The sequence below is a fragment of the Ambystoma mexicanum genome, chromosome 2q, assembly GCF_040938575.1.
Source record: "Ambystoma mexicanum isolate Mex_15411 chromosome 2q, UKY_AmexF1_1, whole genome shotgun sequence".
NCBI lineage: Eukaryota > Metazoa > Chordata > Amphibia > Caudata > Ambystomatidae > Ambystoma > Ambystoma mexicanum.
Genome location: NC_090924.1, coordinates 157698819 through 157712334, shown reverse-complemented (window position 1 = coordinate 157712334; position 13516 = coordinate 157698819).

Below are 13516 nucleotides of genomic sequence, written 5' to 3'. Positions count from 1 at the left end.
GTAACCCTGCAGGAGACTCGAGCAGTAATCTCTACATGCCCCGATAATCGGTCCAGCAATCACGGCACTGTTTGATCTGCTCAGGAAGGGCCTGATTTGAGACAGCAGTTTAAGATAGTATTGCCCCCCTCAAACCATCAAATTGCAAGGGAAACAGCTTTCCCGGGACACTATTGAAGACCTATGCTCCCACTCTAGCACCTATTATCACCAATTTCATAAACGCATCCTTCAGTACCAACTCCATCCCATCAAACATCGAAGAAGCCTGGGTCATGCCCCTACCAAAAAACCCACACAGGATCCCACTATTCCCACTAACTACAGACTCATCATTACAGTCCCCCACCTCCTCAAAATAATTGACAAAATTTCATACACCCAAGTACAAACACACCTACAAAACAATACCCTCTTAGGCGATAGACAATCCGGCTTTCGACCCAAACACAACACAGCACTATTTGACAGCACTATTTGACCTAAAAAATCAGATGGATGCCATCAGAGATTCAGGGAACCTATGCATCCTACAATTACCCGATCTGTCCACTGCGTTTGATCTAGTGGACCATGACAAATTATGCCTAGCATTATCAAAAAACATTCACTTCTCAATCGAAGCAACAACATGGATCAAATCATTTTTATCAGAACCCACGTCCAGGGTAGCCATTGGCGAAGAGGTGGCTGATCCTATACCAGTGCCCATAGGCATAAGACAAGGATTGTGCCTCCCCCCACCCTCTACAATGCTTGCACAAAACATATTTTTGCAGCACTAGATGGGGTGTGAATAATCTACACTAACTTTGCGGATGACACACAGATACTCACTCCAATCACTGGCAATCAAGAACAGGACTCTAGTCTCATAAATCAAATCTACTCTCTCATCTAAAATTGAATGGCAACTAACAGTCTATGCCTTAATGGCGAAAAGACTGAGATCCTCATTGTAGGTTCGTCTGCCCGACTGAAAAGGTTACACCAGGACTATACATCTATTGTTATAGATGGTACTCCTATTCCTATCTCAAACCAAGTCAAAACTCTAGGGGTACACATAGACTCAAGTCCCACCATGAGTAAACACATCCACTCACTCGCCTCATCCACTGCCTACACGGCTAAACTCATTGCCCTCGGTCGACAATTTCTCACTCCACAGAACACACTAGCAAGAGCCCTTATTCTGTCAAAGTTAAACTATTTCAATATACTCTTGCTAGGCACCACTAAGAAACATCTAGCCAAATTGCACCTACTGCAAAACAAAGCATTAAGAGCAGCACTTGGAATCAAAAAAGGGACCACATAGCACAGACTAGGACAGAGGTACATTGGTTGCCTATACAAAACAGAATATTACACAAAACACTTACCACCACCTATACATGCATCTCCCAAAATGCCTCCACCTATCTTACTCAATGTCTCACTCGCAAAACGTCAACTAGATCTCTCAGATCTAACTCTAGCACTCACTTACTCATCCCTCTGTTTCAAGAATTCAAGAACAGGTGGTTCCAGCTTCCATTTAGCAGCTCACAGAATCTGGAACTCACTCTCCACGAACATAAGCAACACGCCTTACCACACTCACTTTAAGAAACTTCTAAAAACCTGGATTTTCAACACATTCTAACCTGCCTGTTTTATAACCATACGTTGTGCTAAATAACTGTAAGCTTACTCTGCTGTCAACCTATATTTGTGTTGTAACTACGATGTCAAATGTCCTGTTATCACCTGAAAACTTTCTCCCTTGTAACCAGAAAGCCTTTCTGTAATCGTGTAACCTACGCAGTGACACCCCTGGGTTTGGGCGTATTATCAAATGCAATAAATAAAATAAATCCTGTGCTGAAAACCAGGCTACTGATGTGTGCTTTCATGGAGAGCTCCTGATCCAGGACCACCCCCAAGGTCTTCACTTTCTTGAGTGGCTTAATTTCACAGCCTGCGATGTGAAAAGCTTGGTATTCAGCCACAGGTTTCTTTGTCTGTCCTACAGTGCCCGCTATCATCAACTCTGTCTTCTTTGCGTTCAGTGCAAGCCCATTATCCTTCATCCAGGATTCAATGTTGCTGAACACCTGGTTGAGGAAGATGGTATGCTTGGAGTAGTTCCCAGTGAGGCGTATCAGACACTGACAAGCCGATTCATGGAATAATTAGCGCGGCGCAAGTGGCCAAAAACGTGCGAATCGCAGTGGAATAGCGAAAATCGCAGTGCAAGTGCGAAAATCGCACGAAAAGCAGCGCACATCGATTCATGGAAGGCCGTGCGATAGAAAACCATCGGATGTGCGATAATAAAGTGCGCGGCGCACGTTAACGCACAGGCCATCTAACTGCGTGCGCCAGGTCACAGCGAAAATCGCACAGGCCACAGCGAAAATCACACATAGCGCGGCGCACGCAACAAAAGTAGGCGGTACACGGGGCGTAACACTCGGAATGGGGAACAATTTGCCAACATGTGGGCGTCACGGGGGAAGTACAGGGTACAAGTGCGCGGAACGCCCACACGCTCACCTACAACACGTATTCATGGAATAGAATAGGGCAAAAAAGCGCACGCTCAAACCAGCGCACAGGCACAAACACGACCGCCACAAGAAAGCAGGCGGTAGCGTCTCTGCGCCAGTAAGAAATGTGCGCCAAAAGGTGCGGCAAAAAATAGCACCTATATACTGCCATGATGAATGTCCCATACTGTGGCCCTCCAGGACAAATGACGTGCAAAGGGGTACCCACAAACACGGACACCCGCTGACAAAAAATACGTGTGCGTGTATACCGGGGTGCGCGGGAAGTCTCACACGCGAATTGGCAGGGCATGTGAATTCCAGGGGTTTGCGGGAAGTTCCACACGCGATTTGTCAGGGTACGTGGATTACAGGGGTGCGCGGGAAGTTCCACACGCGATTTGGCCGTGTACGTGGATTCCAGGGGTGCGCGGGAAGTTCCACACGCGATTTGTCAGGGTACGTGGATTTCAGTGGTGCGCGGGAAGTTCCACACGCGATTTGGCCGTGTACGTGGATTTCAGGGGTGCACGGGAAATTCTACATGCGATTTGGCTGTGTGCTCCCAGGTATTCCCTGTACACCCTCCACGGCCCCTGCAGGCAGCACACACCACAGGGGACTACCCTGCACACCTGCTCATGTCACCCAGCACCCCCACCCCCCAGCATCCAGGGGCACCCTCCACCAGGCCCCCACTCATGTCCCCTATCACCCCCACCCCCCAGCTACCAGGGGCACCCTCCACCAGGCCCCCACTCATGTCTCCCACCACCCCCACCCCCTAGCAGTGCAGGGGCAGCCTCCACCAGGCCCCCACTCATGTCTACCACCACCCCCACCCCCCAGCCACCAGGGGCAGCCCCCACCAGGCCCCCACTCATGTCTCCCACCCACCCCCACCCCCAGCCACCATGGGCAGCCCCCACCAGGCCCCCACTCATGTCCCCTATCACCCCCACCCCCCAGCCACCAGGGGCACCCTCCACCAGGCCCCCACTCATGTCTCCCACCCACCCCCACCCCCCAGCCACCATGGGCAGCCCCCACCAGGCCCCCACTCATGTCCCCTATCACCCCCACACCCCAGCCACCAGGGGCATCCTCCACCAGGCCCCCGCTCATGTCTCCCACCACCCCCACCCCCCAGCAGTGCAGGGGCAGCCTCCACCAGGCCCCCACTCATGTCTCCCACCACCCCCACCCCCCAGCAGTGCAGGGGCAGCCTCCACCAGGCCCCCACTCATGTCCCCTATCACCCCCACCCCCTAGCAGTGCAGGGGTACCCTCCACCAGGCCCCCACTCATGGCCCCTATCACCCCCAGCCCCCCGCCACCAGGGGCAGCCTCCACCAGGCCCCCACCCATGTCTCCCACCACCCCCACCCCCCAGCCACCATGGGCAGCCCCCACCAGGCCCCCACTCATGTCTCCCACCCACCCCCACCCCCCAGCCACCATGGGCAGCCCCCACCAGGCCCCTACTCATGTCCCCTATCACCCCCACCCCCCAGCAGTGCAGGGGCACCCTCCACCAGGCCCCCACTCATGTCTCCCACCACCCCACCCCCCAGCAGTGCAGGGGCACCCTCCACCAGGCCCCCACTCATGTCTACCACCACCCCACCCCCCAGCCACCAGGGGCAGCCCCCACCAGGCCCCCACTCATGGCCCCTATCACCCCCACCCCCCCGCCACCAGGGGCAGCCTCCACCAGGCCCCCACTCATGTCTCCCACCACCCCCACCCCCCAGCAGTGCAGGGGCAGCCTCCACCAGGCCCCCACTCATGTCTCCCACCACTCCCAACCCCCAGCCACCAGGGGCACCCTCCACCAGGCCCCCACTCATGTCTCCCACCACCCCCACCTCCCAGCCACCAGGGGCACCCTCCACCAGGCCCTCACTCATGTCTCCCACCACCCCCACCCCCCAGCAGTGCAGGGGCAGCCTCCACCAGGCCCCCACTCATGTTCCCTATCACCCCCACCCCCCAGCAGTGCAGGGGCACCCTCCACCAGGCCCCCACTCATGTCTCCCACCACCCCCACCCCCCAGCAGTGCAGGGGCACCCTCCACCAGGCCCCCACTCATGTCTCCCACCACCCCCACCCCCCAGCAGTGCAGGGGCAGCCTCCACCAGGCCCCCACTCATGTCTCCCACCCACCCCCACCCCCCAGCCACCATGGGCAGCCCCCACCAGGCCCCCACTCATGTCCCCTATCACCCCCACCCCCCAGCAGTGCAGGGGCACCCTCCACCAGGCCCCCACTCATGTCCCCCTGCACCCCCACCCCCCAGCATCCAGGGGCACCCTCCACCAGGCCCCCACTCATGGCCCCTATCACCCCCACCCCCCGCCACAAGGGGCAGCCTCCGCCAGGCCCCCACCCATGTCTCCCACCACCCCCACCCCCCAGCCACCATGGGCAGCCCCCACCAGGCCCCCAATCATGTCTCCCACCCACCCCCACCCCCCAGCCACCATGGGCAGCCCCCACCAGGCCCCCACTCATGTCCCCTATCACCCCCACCCCCCAGCAGTGCAGGGGCACCCTCCACCAGGCCCCCACTCATGTTCCCTATCACCCCCACCCCCCAGCAGTGCAGGGGCACCCTCCACCTGGCCCCCACTCATGTCTCCCACCACCCCCACCCCCCAGCAGTGCAGGGGCACCCTCCACCAGGCCCCACTCATGTCTCCCACCACCCCCACCCCCCAGCAGTGCAGGGGCAGCCTCCACCAGGCCCCCACTCATGTCTCCCACCCACCCCCACCCCCCAGCCACCATGGGCAGCCCCCACCAGGCCCCCACTCATGTCCCCTATCACCCCCACCCCCCAGCAGTGCAGGGGCACCCTCCACCAGGCCCCCACTCATGTCCCCCTGCACCCCCACCCCCCAGCATCCAGGGGCACCCTACACCAGGACCCCACCCATGTCCCCCTGCACCCAGGTCCTCACAATCACCAACCATGTGCGTAATGGTCAGCCTCCACAGCCAAAAAGCCCTACCAAGTAACCCATTCACCCACATGGAAATGAAAATTACATGTTACACCCCCAACGTACATAAAGCAAATGAACCCATGTCTGTCACACACAATGGTTGCAAATGAATTTGAAAACACCCAACATGACATGCATGAAACCAATGAGATGATACCACACAGTGAAGTATGAAAACAAAAATGTATTAAAAAAATGAATGCAAATGAAATGAAACAAACTACAATGCCAATGAAAAAAAGAAAAGGTGCATGTCCGTCCCAAAAAATGAAAAACACCAAATCCAAAAAAAATGTACTTCAAAGTCACATTAAAAATGAAATCAATCCGACAGAAAAAAAATAAAATCCAAACACCATTGCTCCATGGAGAAGAAAAAATAAAATTAAAAAATAAAACAATCCAATGAAGAACTATGTACAAAATATCCAAGGGTCCATGAGCCCAACTGAACAAAGGAAACCTACAAAAAACCCTAACAAAAATGCAACTATATACAAAAAGTGGGGCTGTGTCCGTCGACTCCAAATCATAAGAATAAACAAATGAAACCTAAAACTAAAGAACTATATACAAAGGCGGCGGGCAAGTCCAGCGGCTCACTCCGTAGTGTTCCGGGCCAGGGCATCATCAAACTCCTCGTCTATGTCCCAGAGGCGGTCCTGTTCCATGGCCCCGAGGGTCCGCAGGGACGACGCCATCTGCTCCTCCAACCCCCTGCGGATTGCCTCGAGGCACTCGGCCCGCCTCAGGGCCCTCCGCATGGAGTTCTCCGCCCTGACCATCGTGAGCCGCTCCTCTTCCACCCGCCGCCGCTCCGCACCTATCTGCTGGCCCAACCGCAGCCACACGGAAGACACTTCCTGTCCTGGGTCCTCCTGCCCTCTGGCCGATGCCTGCCCCTCCGATGTTGATGGCCCCGAGCCATGATGCCTCCCACGTTCACTCTGCTGCTGCCTCCGACGCAACTGCCTCTGCCAGCACGACGGCATCCAGGCTGATGGAATCCACCGACGCCGTCATGCACGTGCCCTGCCTGATGATGCCGGCACATCCTCCATCTGCTGGGGTACAGTTGCTGTGGTGTCCACCCCTGCTTGACCTCCGACTCCCGACTGTGGCAGGGATGGGATCCCCACCGAGCTGGCTGCATAGGTCAGGGCAGGTCCACAGGGGGCCCTGGTGGCATCTGGGCCGGAAGACGGCAAGGAGAACGACTGGCGTATAGCCTCCACAGAGGAGGAGAGGGCCGCCAGATTGGCCGACACATGCAGGAAACCCCCGAACATGGAAGATCCCAATTGGGCCACGTCGGCACGGTGCTCTTCGTGATGATGTGCATGCTCCTCCCGGGAAGCACGCACGTCATCACGAATTGCACCCGCGCGCATCGCAACCCCAATCAGGACCTTCTCCATACGGACAAGGGTCCCCTCGTCCGCAGGTGGAGGGGAGTCAGGTGACATGGACATCCCCTCTACATGCGGACGGGCCTGGGACGGGGCAACCCTGCTGGTGCATGGTGGTGCACTCACAGGGTCAGGGACAGCGACATGCACAGGCCCCTTCACGGTGACCTGTGCTGCCTCCTGCCCCTGGCCCTGGACTGCACCACTTGCACCAGCAGGGATGCCCCCACCAGGCCCCATGTGTGCCCCTGTGGCGGCCTCCTCCTCCTCTGTGGAAACCACCAACCTGGATGGCTCCTCACCGTCTTCCACCGTAGCAGGCCCCTGTGGGGGCTCACCCACCCCTTCCGCTGCAGCCATGGGGGCATCCCCGCCGCCTTGCTCCACAGCGCCGTCTCCGCCCTCTTCTTCACTAGCCGCTGCGTAGAGGGAGACAAAGAACACAAGCATCAGGGTACTGTACAATGGTCCCCTAGACAGGAAGCAATAGCAGATGAGTACCACTGTCAAAGTACACTTCCATCATGTCCCTCCACAACACATGGGTCAGTCCAGGCAAAACACACACAGTAACAGGCATGGTGCATGCCATGGACATTTCCATACATGTCCAATGGACTCTTGAAACATACAATGATATGGAACTCACATGCATCATGGGTCATGCCTATCACATGCACACACTTCACCTCAGTCACATCCATCTGGCCCCATACACCCCAAACACAGCGGATACAAGGGTAACTAGGCTGCATCAGTGAATCTGTGCATTGTCACACACATGTTTCATGCATCCATGGCATGCACAAGTCACAGACACGCAGGTCAGGCACACAGACATGGCTACCATATATGTACCTGCCATCAGCACCCATCCCTCACCCCCACCCATGTCCAGGAACAGAGACTGGCATGCTCTCATGTATAAAATCTGCATAGGGCTCCCCATGTGGCATTTAAACACATGCAACAACCATGTGGTTCACACATCACTGGTCGCACATGCATTACCATGATGTCCCTGCACACATACATGCATAAATGGCCTATGTCACACATACAGGCAAGTATCAGAGAACCAGCACACCGCAACATGCCCTGTCTCACACAGCAATGCTTGGACACTTACCGCTCAACTCCAGATGGGTCTCCCTCTCAAGGATCTGGGCGTGGAGCGCTGGGCGTACGCGTTCCAGGACCCTCATCTGGATGGAACTCATGCAGCCCCGGCCCCCCTCCACGAGGCGCTGGGCCTTCACGAGGGTCCTGGACCTCAAGTCCTCCAAACGCTTCTTAATCTTCTGGACGTCGCGGGTTGCCACCCCCTCCGCGTTGATGGCAACCACACAGTCGGCCCAGATCCTCTCCCATCCTTCCTTGCTGGCGCGGGACGATCCAAAGAGGGCATCATACTGCCCCAGGACATGCTCCACCAGGACACCAACTTCGGTGGCAGTGAAGCTGGTGCCCCTCTGCCCCTCTGGCCTGGGGTTGCCACTGGTGCCAGATGTGGAAGTGCCCGACATGGAAACCCCAGAGGCAGGTGTGGGTGGGCAACTGGGTCCTGGGGCTGGGCTGTGGAGCGATGTAATCCCAGTCGGGAGTCTTCAGTTCCAGCAGGGGTGGACACAGCAACTGGACCCCTGCAGATGGCTGATGTGCAGGCACCAAATGGCAGGGCACGGTGGCAGCAGGCAGGCAGGCAGGCAGCAGCAGATGGCACGTGGGAGGCTGCTCGGGGCACTGGGGGGCAGTAATTCGGCCTTCTGGGCAGGAGCGTGGTCTTCCGTGTGTTTTCGCGTGGCCAGCTTGATACGGAGTGATTTGGCACGTGAAAATCCTGCACATCAGCGTGAAATTCGAGGAAAGGCCCTTAGCGCGTAAGCGCGTCAGCAGGCATACGCGATTCTATTGGACCAAAGGCCCTCAGCGCGTAAGCGCGTCTGTGACGTGACCCGCACGGGTGTTTCCCACACAGCACGTGATGACAGAGCACACGTGGAAAGACTGCACGTCAGAGTGTCATCGCGTGAATTGGACAGCACGTCAGAGTGTCATCGCGTGTAATTGGACAAAAGTGTGCGTACACGCGATTGGCCTATGTACGTGTATATCAGGGGTGGGCGGGCACTTACACACGCAAGTACGTCAGCGCACCTGTATCCCAGGGTGCGCAGGAATTTCCACACTCTATTGGACTGGGTACTGGATTTCAGGGGTGCGCGGGTCACACGCTCGCCTACAACACGCGCAACGCATACATTTGCGCGCTAACAAAATAACAAGCTCAGACCCAGGATGAACATACCGTTCCTAGCAGCAGTGGGCGTGGGCTACCAAAGGAGGAGGAGGAGGATAGTCAGGGCCAGAATATTCACACCCAGAAGCAGCCTTTTCGGGATGCCTGATGACCAGGTGTATGGGAGGTACAGGTTTCCACCACACATAATACTGGACCTGGTGAGTGAGTCGGAGGATGACCTCACATCACCCACCCTGTGCTCCCAAGCACTCAGCCCCCTGGAGAAGGTCCTCAATGTATTGCACTTCTTAGCCACTGGATCATTTCAGCGGACAAGTGCCATAGTGGGTGGGGTATCACAGGCCACCCAGTCACGCTGCCTACACCAGGTCTTGAACATCATCACTGCACGCCCATCAGTCCGCAGGCACATATACCTGCCCAGAACACCTGCAGAAAGGCATGCTGCCGCCCTGGATTTTTACGGTGTGGCACGATTCCCCAAAGTGCTAGGTGCCATCGATTGCACCCATGTGGCTCTACATCCCCCCAGGGCATCAGAGCACATCTATAGGAACCGCAAGCACTGGCATTCCATCAACGTGCAGGTAGTATGTAATGCCAAGGGAATCATCACCTCAGTATATGCCAACTATCCCGGGTCCACCCACGACAGCTTCATTTACCGAATGTCCACCCTAAGCCGGGACCTAGAAGCTGGGCGGCATGGCGATACATGGCTGCTTGGTGAGTATGAATGCCACTGCACATGCATGCATGTCAGATACTGAGCAAGGTCACAACCCCACCAATGATACCAATCACCACCTCCACAGGGGACAGTGCCTACCCTCTCAGCCCCCACATGATGACGCCAATTCGGAACCCCACCACGCCACCCCAGGTAAGATATAACACAGCCCACATTACAACCCGGGGCATAGTGGAGCGCACATTCGGAGTGCTAAAGTCACGCTTTCGCTCCCTTGACCGTTCTGGCGGGCAGCTGTTGTACGCTCCCCCAGTAGTGTGCAGGATCATAGTGGCAGCATGTGTCCTGCACAACGTTGCAACACGCCGGGGCCTGGCCGTGGACATGGTGGTGGCCCCACATCCCCAACCACATGCACAGCCGCTGCGCATGGGAGGGGAAAGGGCACGGGGAGGCAGCCCGTACACAGCTAGTGGCTAATTACTTCACATAGAAATCACACCCCTGTGGAGTGCACACTGCCCTGGCACATTCCATCTGACAATCAATGATGACTCAACCTGACACTGATCCTGAATGTCTGGAGAATCAACCGTGAAAACCATATCAGCCTGAGATTGTTCACCTGGAAGTGTTACAATGTGTGCATCCCTACCCACACAGACACCACCAATGCAGTTTTGTGAAGAAACACATTCAAGCAGCTAAAATGAATACCCACTTGCAAAATGCAACAAGAGCACAGTGCCATGTCAGCCAACCCATCCCCAGCACCGCCACACGACACACAGTGCCATGTAATGCGATTTGCAGGTAAACAAAGTAATACCCACAACATGACACTAGTGTCACAATGTACAGTGTCCCTAATTGAAACTTGCAACACCTGAAATGCTCACAGTAATGCAGGACCAACAACAAACTTGAGCAGGTACTACCATTAACATGACATCACAAATGTAATAAATTAGTAGTCTCACCACCTGGAAATGCCTGCACTCCCACCACTACCAACTGTGCAGTGTTGGCGCCATGTAGAGTTGTAGGTGCACTGCTGCCAACATGGACCCCATCTCCAAATTAGAGGGCCTTGTGTAGACATGAGGAAGGGACCTGCAAATTGGGAGGTAGACACAGATGATGAGTTACACATCAATGCAACATGCAGTGTACAACACAACAGCAATATGCACTAGGAATGTACACACATTATTGACTAGACTACCCACACATGTAGTGGGAGTCCAATGTCACCATGTACGTCAATGTCACTTTGGCACACCCTTTGCAAGCCCATGGAAACGGGAAGCAGGAGGGGTGTGTGTGACTCAAACCCAAGCATCTGAACCAAATACATGACAAGCCTTCATGTGCCCAGCCACAATGCAGCGTATGCCCACAGGAACCACGGAAGGCAACAAATTGTCCCAAAAAAATTGGGAAAAAAATAATTAAAAATAAAAATAAAAATAAAAATAAAAAAAATAAAAAATGGCCATTGATGGGCCCGGGGGGGTTGGGGAGGCCACCCAGGAGGTCCGAGGACAGGGTGCACACCAAAACCCACCTGTGTGGATCCTGGGGAAAAAAAACACCTCCATGGGCTCATGGCCCACACGGCTACCCTATTGTGGGAGTATCACTGCTGTCGCTATTATCACCCTGTGCAGCTGCATCCGGAGGTGGTTGCACTATGGGAGGCAGCCCACGCAAGGCCCTAGTCTGCTCCTCCATGGCTGCAAGCATGCGGGTGTGGTAGGTCTCGTTCTGGAGGATGAGTGTGCGGAGGTCCCCATGCAACAACTCACGGGATGCCCGGACCTTCGCCCTCGTTGCCTGCATCTCAGCTGAGAGCGTATGAGTGAGACGCTCCAGCTTCTGTTCTGTCCTTTGGTGTGTTGAAGCCTCAAGCTCAACAAGAGTCGTCCTGAGGTGAAGGAGCTCCTGCCTCAGGGCTTCCCTGTGGCCCTGGGACTCTATGGAGATGGCCTCCTGCAGAGTCGCCAGTGCCGCCCGCCTGTCCCTGTTGGACGCCAACATGTCCTCCATGTGTGACTGGCAGATGGAGTCGGTTTCCTGCTGTAGTTGCTCCATCAGCCTTTCAGGGGGGACAATGGAAGTGGCCACCCTATCCATGGCCTGAGCCATCATCTCGGATGATGCTGCCTGTTGGGTTGCCATATCGTAAATGGATTGCTCCCATGCGGTATTGCCAGGTGGCGTACGGCCACCACGTCAGCGGGCACCACACCTGTCTGGGGCAAGGCGAACTGCGCCTTGCTGTGCCGGCACTGCCTGAGGCTGCAAGACTGCATTCCCCCTCTGATCTGCTGGCCCAGGAACAGGATCAAATGTCGCGGAGTGTGACCCTGCATCCGTAACCACCAAAGGCGTAGCTGCCAACACTGACATCCCCATTGAGGGTACTGACCCTGGTGCAGGTGGGTGGGACAGAACAGAATCCCTCCCTGGAACACTCACCTGCGACGGCACGTAGGTCTCATCATCCAAATCAACACCTGAGTACAGCTCGGGGGAGGTGCAGCCAGAGACACCCCTTGAGAGCACGACCTGCAGCACTTGTGGGTTCTCACCCACCACCACACCACGTCCCTCACTGGTGGTTGGTCGGCCCTCAGACCCCTCCTGGGTCTGCACCATCTCCACAACCCCCGCAGTATCAGGTGCGTCTTCCCCTGCAAAGACATAAAAACAAAGAAATGGAAACAGGCATTAGCACCATGGCACACAATGAGGGCTGAGAAGCAAGAGAACCAGTACTTGATTGACACATGTCCCACATGACTAAAACCCTCCCATGCATGCACCCTCACTGCGTATGAAGGGGAGGCAAATGGCACACATTGATGACACCAAGATGGAAGATGAACACATTTTCTGCATGCTGCCTGGCAGTGGCATCACACATTGGCCTGTGATTGCCAGGTGAAACACACATGCCATCACCCAGATGGCATGTACCATTGCTATTGAGTGAAGATGGAGAGGAGGGCAGCACCTATTCATTCAGTCCAGTTCCCGCATGTAATAGCTTTTCTAATTCAAACAGGTCAGATTTTTCACCTGGAGCTGCCAGTCCAAAATGGTCCAATTGTACAGGGACATGTGTGAACAAATGATATCCAGGTAACAAAGTCACTCCACTTTACCATAGCCATGTCAGACATGTGACTAGAGGACTGCAAAATGCCTAGTAAAAGTGGTGGAATGCAAACAATCTGACTGAATGAACAGTGAAAAATAAGCAACAATGTTGTGGCAAGGTGACACTTCAAGGGCAACTGGCGTGCAGTTGGGCTAGATGTCTACTGTTGGCAGAAGGGATACTGCTATGGCCAAATGCAGCTGCGCAGGATGTATTGCATGAAGCACATGGCTGACCCATACGACTCAGGCGCACACACTCTCACCTGGCACACAAACATAAGCCCTCACACACACACCATGCACATGGATGACACACACATGCATGTGCACTCACCGGACAATGCCTCGTAATCAGGCAGATTTCCCACGCCTTGGATCTGTTCCTCTGTAACGTAGGTCCCAGCGACTGACTCATGTGGAGTGAGTTCCATGTCTACTACT